This window comes from Salvelinus sp. IW2-2015, unplaced genomic scaffold, assembly GCF_002910315.2.
Source record: "Salvelinus sp. IW2-2015 unplaced genomic scaffold, ASM291031v2 Un_scaffold1830, whole genome shotgun sequence".
In the NCBI taxonomy this organism is placed as follows: Eukaryota; Metazoa; Chordata; class Actinopteri; order Salmoniformes; family Salmonidae; genus Salvelinus; species Salvelinus sp. IW2-2015.
Genome location: NW_019943201.1, coordinates 69,873 through 83,066, shown reverse-complemented (window position 1 = coordinate 83,066; position 13,194 = coordinate 69,873).

Here is a 13,194-nt window from a genome sequence, read left to right as displayed (position 1 = left end):
GGTGGAATGACCATAGAGAAACGCTGGTAGAGAGAGTACAGATCTATCTCATGTAGTGGATTCTTACAGAAACCGATCTCTGAGACTGTATGGTGTGGTCCTTCCTTGTCTTTCTCCCTTCACCTCTCTCTTTCTCTCTGTCCATCTACCCACTCCTTCTCTCTCTATAATCTCTTAACTAGGATTATCCTGAAGAAGGCCGGCCTTACATATGGTCAACATGGTACAGGTAATTACTGATGTCTTATAGACCACACACGCTTTTTCTATAAAGGTCATTAACGGTGTGTGAGAGTAAGAGCTACTCACACTTTAAAGGGGAATTTCACCCTGGCTCTGCAACGGCATATAGTCGTTACAATGTGAACAACGTTACGTTTTTATCATAAACGTCAACATTATCCAAACCACAAGCTAGAACTATCACGTTTAATTTTACTGGTAGAGTCGGGAAGTTTTGACTTCCTGTGTATTCGTCTGCTCATAGCGATCCAAAAAGTTTGGCATTCATAGCGAATGCTGATACCGTCCGCTAGGTATAATTTTTCACCGGTTTAATATAGGTTACCCATATCAACTTCGTCAGATCACCCATGAGAATGGGTGGCTCCTCCCCGGTAACTAATGACTCAGCGTCCCTAGCAACATGGCTACCCAAAAAAACGGTTGCGATCCTAAAAGGTGGTGTTTTACGCTTAATAATCCCACCCAAGAAGAGCTAACTTCTCTTGAACCGACTATCCGGAGTTTCGCGGTGATTGGTAAAGAAAAAGACGAGAACGGTACCCTTCATCTCCAGGGTGTCAGGATTTGGCCAGGATTGTTCCGGTTTTGGCCACTAGATGTCCCCATTGTGCTTTTTTGACCCTTTTGTTTTCCCTTGTTTCCAGTTATTATTTGCACCTGTGCCTCGTTTCACTTGAATGTATTTAAACCCTTAGTTTTCCTCAGTTCTTTGCTGTGTGTTTGAATGTTAGCACCCAGCCCTAGCCATGCCGTGAACATTTGTTGCTCCAGTAGGACTCTCTTGTGGTACTCTGTTTTTGTTCTCGTTTATTTATTTTTGATTATCTTTTGAGGCTTTTTCCTGCTGTACCTACCACCTTGTGGATTTACCTTTTTACTTGGAGGATTACCTTTTTCTCTTGGAATTACTTTTGACGTTGTGGATTTATATTTTTGCCTGAAGAACTTTCCTTTTTACTTTATTAAAACACCGTCTCAAGTACTGCTGTGTCTGCCTCATCTTCTGGGTTCTGCCGACAATTAGCGGCTCAGTTTGCTAAGTGACTGTTTCTCACACCGGAGACCCGAGTTCGTTACCGGGTCCTGACACATGGTTTTATCAACCTCAAGAAGAAGCAGCGGCTAGCTAGCATGAAACGGCTAATGACGATAAATACAAACTTGAATAATGGCATTGTTTACTTCAAACGATCAACAAAGAGTAATCTCTGAATGTCTTTTGTTTGTTTGTTTTTCACTGTTTGTCATCATGTGTGTGGTGTTCTGTGCCTGGCTGTGCTAATTAAAAACAATCGTGAAAATGTCTTATCTTTCACCGTTCTACGATACAGCTAACTCACTRTCTGTGGGTTGGTAGCAATGATGAATGTGTATAAATCCTCAACGGTTGGTAAGTTAGTTCTCAGCCAGTCTCAGCTGGCTAGCAATCTTGTTGCCAATTTAGTGACGCTAGTGAAATGTCCATGTTAGGTATGCTATGCTAGCCAGTCTAATAGAGAGCAATACAATTAGCGGGGTGGTTGAAATGTGTATTGTTGTGTATTTTGTTGTCGGTGGTACAGAATCTTATTCCACCATCATGCGCTTTCAACCCCTAACTCTGTACAAGGTGAAGGTAAGCTGGCAAAAACATATTTACAAGCTGACAGCTGAGATAGCTCTATTTACATTAAGCGTGGCATAAACATGAATTGGGTAGTGTTTGTATGGTTTGTGTTATGGGGTTTACAGGAGGTTAGAGGTAGTCTGAGTACCACAGAGTACCTTCCAGACCGTGTCATCAATTTAGTCTACCCCTCTTCTCTTTTAACCTTTTTCTCTTTGTAAAATTTCAGTTTGGAGTCATTCCACAGTGCCCTACTGGAAAATACCCCAATGCATTTTGGGTACACAACCATGAGGGAACAGACACACCTTGCGGTTCTGGAGCACAACAAGATTGTGGGCCAGACACCAGTAAGGGGCACTGAAAGTTATAAAATCAAGACTAGAACAGTAATGACACAACCACCTCATTCTTGTCTCTGCAGATTCTCTAAACACAAAGACATGATCTGTCAAAGTCAATTGGCTGGGGGAGGTTTTACAGACAGTACTTTGAGATGAGGGATTTGGTTGAGCTTACATTTTACATTATTGAGCAGATGCTCCTATCCAGAGCAATTTACAGTAGTAAGTACACACAATCATACTTTTGGTACTGGTCCACCCACCATGGGAATCAAACCCACAACACTGGCATTGCAAGAGCCATGCTCTTCCAACTGAGCTATATACGGGACAGCAAATGTATTGTATTGTAGACAGTAAATGTATTGTATTGTAGACAGTAAATGTATTGTATTGTAGACAGTAAATGTATTGTTGTGTATGAGAGAGATTGAGGTGTCATTTCTCATTTCTCCTCTAAATCCCAAACGGAAAATAAATATTCAATAATATCTGTATATTACTTATGTGTTTTATATGGACATACAGAGCCTTCGGAAACTATTCAGACCCCTTGACTTTTACCACATTTTGTCACGTTACAGCCTTGTTTTAAAGTGGATTACATTTTTTTAATSCTCACCAATCTACACACAATACCCCATAATGACAAAGCATTTTCGGCAAATATATTAAAAATAAAAAACTGAAATACCTTACGTATAGTAATCATACCTATACCTATATCATACATAAATACCTTATTTACATAAGTATTCAGACCCTTTGCTATGAGACTAGAAATTAAGCTCAGGTGCARCCTGTTTCCATTGATCATCCTTGAGATGTTTCTACAACTTGATTGGAGTCCACCTGTGGWKAATTCAATTGATTGGACATGATTTGGAAAAACACACACCTGTCTATTTGAAGTCCCACAGTTGACAGTGCATGTCATGTGGTAGTGGACACACACTTAATGTGTTGTGAAATCTGTTATGAAAGTATTGTAATGCTTTTTAAATTGAATAACTGCCTTGAAAATCAACCCATGAGGTTAAAGGAAATGTCCCCAGAGCTCCGAGACAGGACGTTGAAGAATGGTGGGGCAGCATCATGCTGTGGGGATGTTTTTCAGCGGCAGGGACTGGGAGACTAGTCAGGATCGAGGGAAATATGAATGGCCCAAAGTACAGAGAGATCCTTGATGAAAACCTGCTCCAGAGCGCTCAGGAACTCAGACTGGGGTGAAGGTTCACCTTCCAACAAGGACAACGACCCTAAGCACACAGCCTAGACAATGCAGGAGTGGCTTCAGGACAAATCTCTGAATGTCCTTAAGTGGCCCAGCCAGAGCCTTAACTTGAACCCGATCAAACATCTCTGGAGAGACCTGAAAATAGCTGTGCAGCAATGCTCCCCATCCAACCTGACAAAGCTTGAGAGGATCTGCAGAGAAGAATGGGATAAACTCCCCAAATACATGTGTGCCAATCTTGTAGCGTCATACCCAAGAAGACTCGAGGCTGTAATCGCTGACAAAGGTGCTTCATCAAAGTACTGAGTAAAGGGTCTAAACACTTATGTAAATGTGATTATTCAGTTGTTGTTTTTTTATAAATTTGCAAAAGTTTAGAAAAAAATGTTTTGCTTTGAAATTATGGGCTATTGTGCGTTGATTGAGGAGGGGATAAAAACAATTTAATCCATTAAATAATAAGAACATAAAAAAAATTGGAAAAGTTCAAGGAATCTGAATACTTTCTGAATGCACTGGATATAAGGTCCCACAGTTGACTGATCACCTGTCTTTATAAGGTCCCACAGTTGACTGATCACCTGTTCTTTATTAAGAGGCCCCAGTTGACTGATCACCTGTCTTTATAAGGTCCCACAGTTGACTGATCACCTGTCTTTATAAGGTCCCACAGTTGACTGATCACCTGTCTTTATAAGGTCCCACAGTTGACTAATCACCTGTCTTTATAAGGTCCCACAGTTGACTGATCACCTGTCTTTATAAGGTAATAATAATAAGGTTTATTACGGATCCCCATTAGTTCCTGCCAAAGCAGCAGCTACTCTTCCTGGGGTTTATTATGGATCCCCATTAGTTCCTGCCAAGGCAGCAGCTACTCTTCCTGGGGTTTATTATGGATCCCCATTAGTTCCTGCCAAGGCAGCAGCTACTCTTCCTTGGGTTTATTACGGAGCCCCATTAGTTCCTGCCAAGGCAGCAGCTACTCTTCCTGGTGTTTATTATGGATCCCCATTAGTTCCTACCAAGGCAGCAGCTACTCTTCCTGGGGTTTATTATGGATCCCCATTAGTTCCTGCCAAGGCAGCAGCTACTCTTCCTGGGGTCCGGCAAAATTAAGGCAGTTATACAATTTAAAAAGCATTAGACCAGGGCTCTCCAATCCTGTTCCTGGAGAGCTACCCTCCTGTAGGTTTACACCAGGGCTCTCCAACCCTGTTCCTGGAGAGCTACCATCCTGTAGGTTTACACCAGGGCTCTCCAACCCTGTTCCTAGAGAGCTACCGTCCTGTAACTTTACACCAGGGCTCTCCAACCTTGTTCCTGGAGAGCTACCCTCCTTTAGGTTTTTGCTCTAACCCCAGTTGTAACTAACCTGGTTCAGCTTTTAGAATCAGGTGTGCTATATTAAGGATGGAGTAAAAACCTACAGGAGGGTAGCTCTCCAGGAACAGGGTTGGAGTGAAAACCTACAGGATGATAACTCTCCAGGAACAGGGTTGGAGTGAAAACCTACATAATGGTAGCTCTCCAGGAACAGGGTTGGAGTGAAAACCTACAGGAMGYTAGCTCTCCAGGAACAGGGTTGGAGTGAAAACCTACAGGAMGYTKMCTCTCCAGGTACAGGGTTGAAGTGAAAACCTACAGGATGATAACTCTCCAGGAACAGGYTTGGAGTGAAAAATATTGAAACATGCCATTACAAGTAAGCAAAACAGTACACATTTACAATTTGGTTTAGTTTGCTTAATGGTATAGAATATAAATACAGCCTCCTGATTTTCAGCTCTTCAGTTAGCTAGCTAAACAATTACCGCTAGCCTGGGAACAAAAAAAATGAATTTGATTTCCCCCCACTGTAACAGTATTATATTAGACAGAAATACACAATATGGGTTTCAGTGGCTTGCAGAATAATGTAGCTAGGCACCGTATTGTCCTCTGCCGCAGGGTTACTGCGCTTGTCAGGGGAACAAGTGGGTTAACTGCCTGTTCAGGAACAGTGGGTTAACTGCCTTGTTCAGGGGAACAGTGGGTTAACTGCCTTGTTCAGGGGAACAGTGGGTTAACTGCCCTTGTTCAGGGGAACAGTGGGTTAACGCCTTGTTCAGGGGAACAGTGGGTTAACTGCCTTGTTCAGGGGAACAGTGGGTTAACTGCCTTGTTCAGGGGAACAGTGGGTTAACTGCCTTGTTCAGGGGAACAGTGTTAACTGTCTTCGTTCAGGGGAACAGTGGGTTAATGCCTTGTTCAGGGGAACAGTGGGTTAACTGCCTTGTTCAGGGGAACAGTGGGTTAACTGCCTTGTTCAGGGAACAGTGGGTAACTGCCTTGTTTCAGGGAACAGTGGGTTAACTGCCTTGTTCAGGGAACAGTGGTTAACTGCCTTGTTCAGGGGAAACAGTGGGTTAACTGCCTTGTTCAGGGGAACAGTGGGTTAACTGCCTTGTTCAGGGAACAGTGGGTTAACTGCCTTTTCAGGGGAACAGTGGGTTAACTGCCTTGTTCAGGGGAACAGTGGGGTTAACTGCCTTGTTCAGGGGAACAGTGGGTTAACTGCCTTGTTCAGGGGAACAGTGGGTTAACTGCCTTGTTCAGGGAACAGTGGGTTAACTGCCTTGTTCAGGGGAACAGTGGGTTAACTGCCTTGTTCAGGGGAACAGTGGGTTAACTGCCTTGTTCAGGGGAACAGGTGGGTTAACTGCCTTGTTCAGGGGAACAGTGGGTTAACTGCCTTGTTCAGGGGAACAGTGGTTAACTGCCTTGTTCAGGGAACAGTGGGTTAACTGCCTTGTTCAGGGGAACAGTGGGTTAACTGCCTTGTTCAGGGAACATGGGTTAACTGCCTTGTCAGGGAACATGGGTTAACTGCCTGTTCAGGGAACAGTGGGTTAACTGCCTTGTCAGGAACATGGGTTAACTGCCTTGTTCAGGGGAACAGTGGGTTAAACTGCCTTGTCAGGGAACAGTGGGTTAACTGCCTTGTCAGGGAACAGTGGGTTAACTGCCTGTTCAGGGGAACAGTGGGTTAACTGCCTTGTTCAGGGGAACAGTGGTTAACTGCCTTGTGTCAGGGAACAGTGTTAACTGCCTTGTTCAGGGGAACAGTGGGTTAACTGCCTTGTTCAGGGGAACAGTGGGTTAACTGCCTTGTTCAGGGAACAGTGGTTAACTGCCTTGTTCAGGGAACAGTGGGTTAACTGCCTTGTTCAGGGGAACAGTGGGTTAACTGCCTGTTCAGGGGAACAGTGGGTTAACTGCCTTGTTCAGGGGAACTGGGGTTAACTGCCTTTTCAGGGAACAGTGGGTTAACTGCCTTGTTCAGGGGAACAGTGGGTTAACTGCCTTGTTCAGGGAACAGTGGGTTAACTGCCTTGTTCAGGGGAACAGTGGGTTAACTGCCTTGTTCAGGGGAACAGTGGGTTAACTGCCTTGTTCAGGGAACAGTGGGTTAACTGCCTTGTTCAGGGGAACAGTGGGTTAACGGCCTTTTCAGGGAACATGGGTTAACGCCTTGTTCAGGGAACAGGGGTTAACTGCTTGTTCAGGGGAACAGTGGGAACTGCCTTTTCAGGGGAACAGGGGTTAACTGCCTTGTCAGGGGAACAGTGGGTTAACTGCCTTGTTCAGGGGAACATGGGTTAACTGCCTTGTTCAGGGGAACAGTGGGTTAACTGCCTTGTTCAGGGGAACAGTGGGTTAACTGCCTTGCAGGGGAACAGTGGGTAACTGCCTTGTCAGGGGAACAGTGGGAACTGCCTTGTTCAGGGGAACAGTGGGTTAACTGCCTTGTTCAGGGGAACAGTGGGTTAACTGCCTTGTTCAGGGAACAGTGGGTAACTGCCTTGGTCAGGGAACAGTGGGTTAACTGCCTTGTCAGGGAACAGTGGGTTAACTGCCTTGTCAGGGGAACAGTGGGTTAACTGCCTTTTCAGGGGAACAGTGGGTAACTGCCTTGTTCAGGGAACAGTGGGTTAACTGCCTTGTTCAGGGGAACAGTGGGTTAACTGCCTTGTTCAGGGAACAGTGGTTAAACTGCCTTGTTCAGGGGAACAGTGGGTTAACTGCCCTTGTTCAGGGGAACAGGGGTAACTGCCTTGTTCAGGGGAACAGTGGGTTAACTGCCTTGTTCAGGGGAACAGTGGGTTAACTGCCTTGTTCAGGGGAAGTGGGTTAACTGCCTGTTCAGTGGGACAGGGGTTAACTGCTTGTTCAGCGGAACAGTGGGTTAACTGCCTTGTCAGGGACAGTGGTTAACTGCCTTGTTCAGGGAACAGTGGGTTAACTGCCTTGTCAGGGAACAGTGGGTTAACTGCCTTGTTCAGGGGAACAGTGGGTTAACTGCCTGTTTCAGGGGAACAGTGGGTTAACTGCCTTGTTCAGGGGAACAGTGGGTTTTAACTGCCTGTTCAGGGGAACAGTGGGTTAACTGCTTGTCAGGGAACAGTGGGTTAACTGCCTTGTTCAGGGGAACAGTGGGTTAACTGCCTTGTTCGAGGGAACAGTGGGTTAACTGCCTTGTTCAGGGGAACAGTGGGGTTAACTGCCTTGTTCAGGGGAACAGTGGGTTAACTGCCTTGTTCAGGGGACAGTGGGTTAACTGCCTTGTTCAGGGGAACAGGGTTAACTGCCTTGTTCAGGGAACAGTGGGTTAACTGCCTTGTTCAGCGGGAACAGTGGGTTAACTGCCTTGTTCAGGGGAACAGTGGGTTAACTGCCTTGTTCAGGGGAACAGTGGGTAACTGCCTTGTTCAGGGAACAGTGGGTTAACTGCCTTTTCAGGGGAACAGTGGGTTAACTGCCTTGTTCAGGGGAACAGTGGGTTAACTGCCTTGTTCAGGGAACAGTGGTTAACTGCCTTGTTCAGGGGAACAGTGGGTAACTGCCTGTGCAGGACAGTGGGTTAACTGCCTGTTCAGGGAACAGTGGTTAACTGCCTTGTTCAGGGAACAGTGGGTTAACTGCCTTGTTCAGGGGAACAGTGGGAACTGCCTTGTTCAGGGAACAGTGGGTTAACTGCCTTGTCCAGGGGAACAGTGGGTAACTCCTTGTCAGGGGAACAGTGGGTTAACTGCCTTGTTCAGGGGAACAGGTGGGGTAACTGCCTTGTTCAGGGGAACAGTGGTTAACTGCCTTGTTCAGGGAACAGTGGTTAACTGCCTTGTCAGGGAACAGTGGGTTAACTGCCTTGTTCAGGGAACAGTGGGTTAACTGCCTTGTTCCAGGGGAACAGTGGGTTAACTGCCTTGTTACGGAACAGTGGGTAACTGCCTTGTTCAGGGGAACAGTGGGTTAACTGCCTGTTCAGGGAACAGTGGTTAACTGCCTTGTTCAGGGAACAGTGGGTTAACTGCCTTGTTCAGGGGAACAGTGGGTTAACTGCCTTGTTCAGGGAACAGTGGGTTAACTGCCTTGTTCAGGGGAACAGTGGTGAACTGCCTTGTTCGGAACAGTGCTTAACTGCCTGTTCAGGAACAGTGGGTTAACTGCCTTGTTCAGGGGAACAGTGGTTAACTGCCTTGTTCAGGGAACAGTGGGTTAACTGCCTGTTCAGGGGAACAGTGGGTTAACTGCCTTGTTCAGGGGACAGTGGTTAACTGCCTGTTCAGGGAACAGTGGGTTAACTGCCTTGTTCAGGGACAGTGGTTAACGCCTTGTCAGGGGAACAGTGGGTTAACTGCCTTGTTCAGGGGAAACAGTGGTTAACTGCCTTGTTCAGGGGAACAGTGGGTTAACTGCCTTGTTCAGGGGAACAGTGGGTTAACTCCTTGTTCAGGGAACAGTGGGTTAACTGCCTTGTTCAGGGAACAGTGGGTTAACTGCCTTGCTTCAGGGGAACAGTGGGTTAACTGCCTTGTTCAGGGGAACAGTGGGTTAACTGCCTTGTTCAGGGGAACAGTGGGTTAACTGCCTTGTTCAGGGAACAAGTGGTTAACTGCCTTGTTCAGGGGAACAGTGGGTAACTGCCTTGTTCAGGGAACAGTGGTTAACTGCCTTGTTCAGGGGAACAGTGGGTTAACTGCCTTGTCAGGGAACAGTGGGTTAACTGCCTGTTCAGGAACAGTGGGTTAACTGCCTGTTCAGGGGAACAGTGGGTTAACTGCCTTGTTCAGGGAACAGTGGGTTAACTGCCTTGTTCAGGGGAACAGTGGGTTAACTGCCTTGTTCAGGGAACAGTGGTTAACTGCCTTTCAGGGAACAGTGTTAACTCCTTGTCCGGGGAACAGTGGGTTAACTGCCTTGTCCAGGGAACAGTGGGTTAACTGCCTTGTTCAGGGGAACAGTGGGTTAACTGCCTTGTTCAGGGAACAGTGGTTAACTGCCTGTCAGGGAACAGTGGGTTAACTGCCTTGTTCAGGGGAACAGTGGGATTAACTGCCTTGTTCAGGGGAACAGTGGGGTTAACTGCCTTGTTCAGGGGAACAGTGGGTTAACTGCCTTGTTCAGGGGAACAGTGGGTTAACTGCCTTGTCAGGGAACAGTGGGTTAACTGCCTTGTCAGGGGAACAGTGGGTTAACTGCCTTGTTCAGGGGAACAGTGGTTAACTGCCTGGTTCAGGGAACAGTGGTTAAACTGCCTTGTTCAGGGGAACAGTGGGTTAACTGCCTTGTCCAGGGGAACAGTGGTTAACTGCCTTGTCCAGGGGAACAAGTGGGTAACTGCCTTGTTCAGGGAACAGTGGTTAACTGCCTGTTCAGGGAACAGTGGTTAACTGCCTTGTTCAGGGGAAACAGTGGGTTAACTGCCTGTTCAGGAACATGGGTTAACTGCCTTGTCAGGGAACAGTGGGTTAACTGCCTTGTTCAGGGGAACAGTGGGTTAACTGCCTTGTTCAGGGAACAGTGGGTTAACTGCCTTGTTCAGGGAAACAGGTGGGTTAACTGCCTTGTTCAGGGAACAGTGGGTTAACTGCCTTGTTCAGGGAACAGTGGGTTAACTGCCTGTTCAGGGAACAGTGGGTTAACTGCCTTTCAGGAACAGGGTTAACTGCCTTGTTCAGGGAACAGTGGGTTAACTGCCTTGTCAGGGGAACAGTGGGTTAACTGCCTTGTTCAGGGGAACAGGGTTAACTGCCTTGTTCAGGGGAACAGTGGTTAACTGCCTTGTTCAGGGGAACAGTGGGTTAACTTGCCTTTCAGGGAACAGGGGTTAACTGCCTTGTTCAGGAAAACGTGGGTTAACTGCTTGTTCAGGGGAACAGTGGTAACTGCCTTGTTCAGGGAACAGTGGGTTAACTGCCTTGTTCAGGGGAACAGTGGGTAACTGCCTTGTTCAGGAACAGTGGGTTAACTGCCTTGTTCAGGGAACAGTGGGTTAACTTGCCTTGTTCAGGGAACAGTGGGTTAAACTGCCTTGTCAGGGAACAGTGGGTAACTGCCTTGTTCAAGGGAACAGTGGGTTAACTGCCTTGTTCAGGGAAACAGTGGTTAACTGCCTTGTTCAAGGGGAACAGTGGGTTAACTGCCTTGTTCAGGGGAACAGTGGGTTAACTGCCTTGTTCAGGGGAACAGTGGGTTAACTGCCTTGTTCAGGGGAACAGAGGGTTAACTGCCTTGTTCAGGGGAACAGTGGGTTAACTGCCTTGTTCAGGGGAACAGAGGGTTAACTGCCTTGTTCAGGGGAAGAACGACAGATTTTTTTTACCTTGTCAGCTCTGGGATTCAATCTAGCAACTTTTCGGTTACTGGCCCAAAGTTCTAACCACTAGGCTACCTGCCGCCCCTCCACTCTAACCACTAGGCTACCTGCCGCCCCTCCACTCTAACCACTAGGCTACCTGCCGCCCCACATACGTCAGGAAGCCGTCATAGGGTCTATCATCCAGCGAATCCCTGACCTGCCTTTCTCCTGGGCAATTATGTGTCAAATACAACTCATTGTCCTWGAAATACCTCAGACATGATGAAAACAAGCCCAGAATCCCCCAGGTTTAAATTCCCCCTTTAAATGTTACATTATAAGGCCAGAGACAGCAACAGCCCCATCTGTTGGCCGCTTCTGGTACTGACGCTACACCATTACAGTGTTGGAACTACTGAGAGTAGACACATTTTCACAAACGTATTTGGCTGAGGTATGGATGCCTCAAAAGGACATTCTTACACTGGGTTAAAATTAGCACACACACCAAACGCACGCACGCATGGACACACACACACAAACACACCCTATCGAATGTGTGTGGACTGCCAGTCTGCAGCGCAGACTTTTTCAATAGACTAACACACACAAAGCCCTTAATGCACACCTGTCATTCCCAGTACGTGTGGAACGCAGCTGTCTGAGGCACTGCATCTCAGCGCTAGAGGCGTCACTACAGACACCCTGGTTCGAATCCAGGCTGTATCACAACCGGCCGTGATTGGMAGTCCCATAGGCCAGGATAGGCCGTCATTGTAAAAAATAATTTGTTCTTAACTGACTTGCCTAGTTAAATAAAGGTGTGATTTTAAAAATAAGAAAAAGACTTACGCCGGGGAGCAGCACAGACTACCATACATATACAGGATGTAAGGAATCTCCCTCTATCATTACTGACACACACACCAGCCTGGAAATAAACATGGAATGTGGTGGTCAGGCTGATTAAATCACTGTCCTCTACAATCAGAGTCACCTGACTGATGATTGGTCACTAAGAGAGAAACAACATCACGGTACGCCTGGCCTTCAGTCCATTACTACCATTCAACACAACGCATCATAGCTTCTCACACACACACAACAGTGGATTCGGCCCAATAAATTTGATAGCACACACACACACAACCACACCACACACACACACACACACACACACACACACACACACACACACACACACCACAACACACACCACACCCCCACGACACCACCCACACTCTGTCTGTATTCTGTCTCTAAATGTTGTCGATCACTAGCAGCACCATATCACCAAGTACACATTCTATAAATGTACTTGGAGAAACAAGGTGATTATGATACACACACATGTATTTAATCAAGGATCTCTCTGTAATTTGCTCCGTTAATCTTTCCCTCAATCCTGACTAGTCTCCCAGTCCCTGGAGCTGAAAACATTCCTACGGCTGATTGCCTCTGCCACCACCATGCTCTTCGTAGGGATGGTATTGGTCTAGTGATGAGGGGGGGTGCCTTGTTTCCTCCAGACGTGATGCTTGGCATTCAGGCCAAAGGTTCAATCATGAGTTTCATCAGACCAGAGAATCTTGCTTTCTCGTGGTCTGAGAGTCTTTAGGTGCCATTTAGCAAACTCCAAGTGGGCTGTCGTGTTGCCTCTTACTGAGTGGCTTCCATCTGGCCACTCAGTAAGATGGTTGTCCTTCTGGAAGGTTCTCCCATCGCCACAAAGGGAACTCTGGAACTCTGTCAGAGTGACCATCGGGTTCTTGGTCACTCCTCCTCTGTAGACGCAACGGGCCCCTTTCTCCCGATTGCTCAGTTTGGCCGGGGGTCCAGCTCTAGGAAGACTCTTGGTGGTTCCTAATTCTTTCATTTAAGAATGATGGAGGCCACTGTGTTTTGGGGACCTTCAATGTTGCAGGAAATGTTTTTGGTACCTTCCCCAAATCTGTGCCTCGACACATTCCTGTCTCGGAGCTCTACAGACAATTTCCTTTGACCTCAGGCTTGGTTTTTTGCTCTGACATGTACTGTCAACTGTGGGACTTTATATAGACAGCGTGTGTGCCTTTCCAAATCATGTCCAGTCAATTGAATTTACCACAAGTGGACTCCAATCAAGTTGTAGAAACATCTC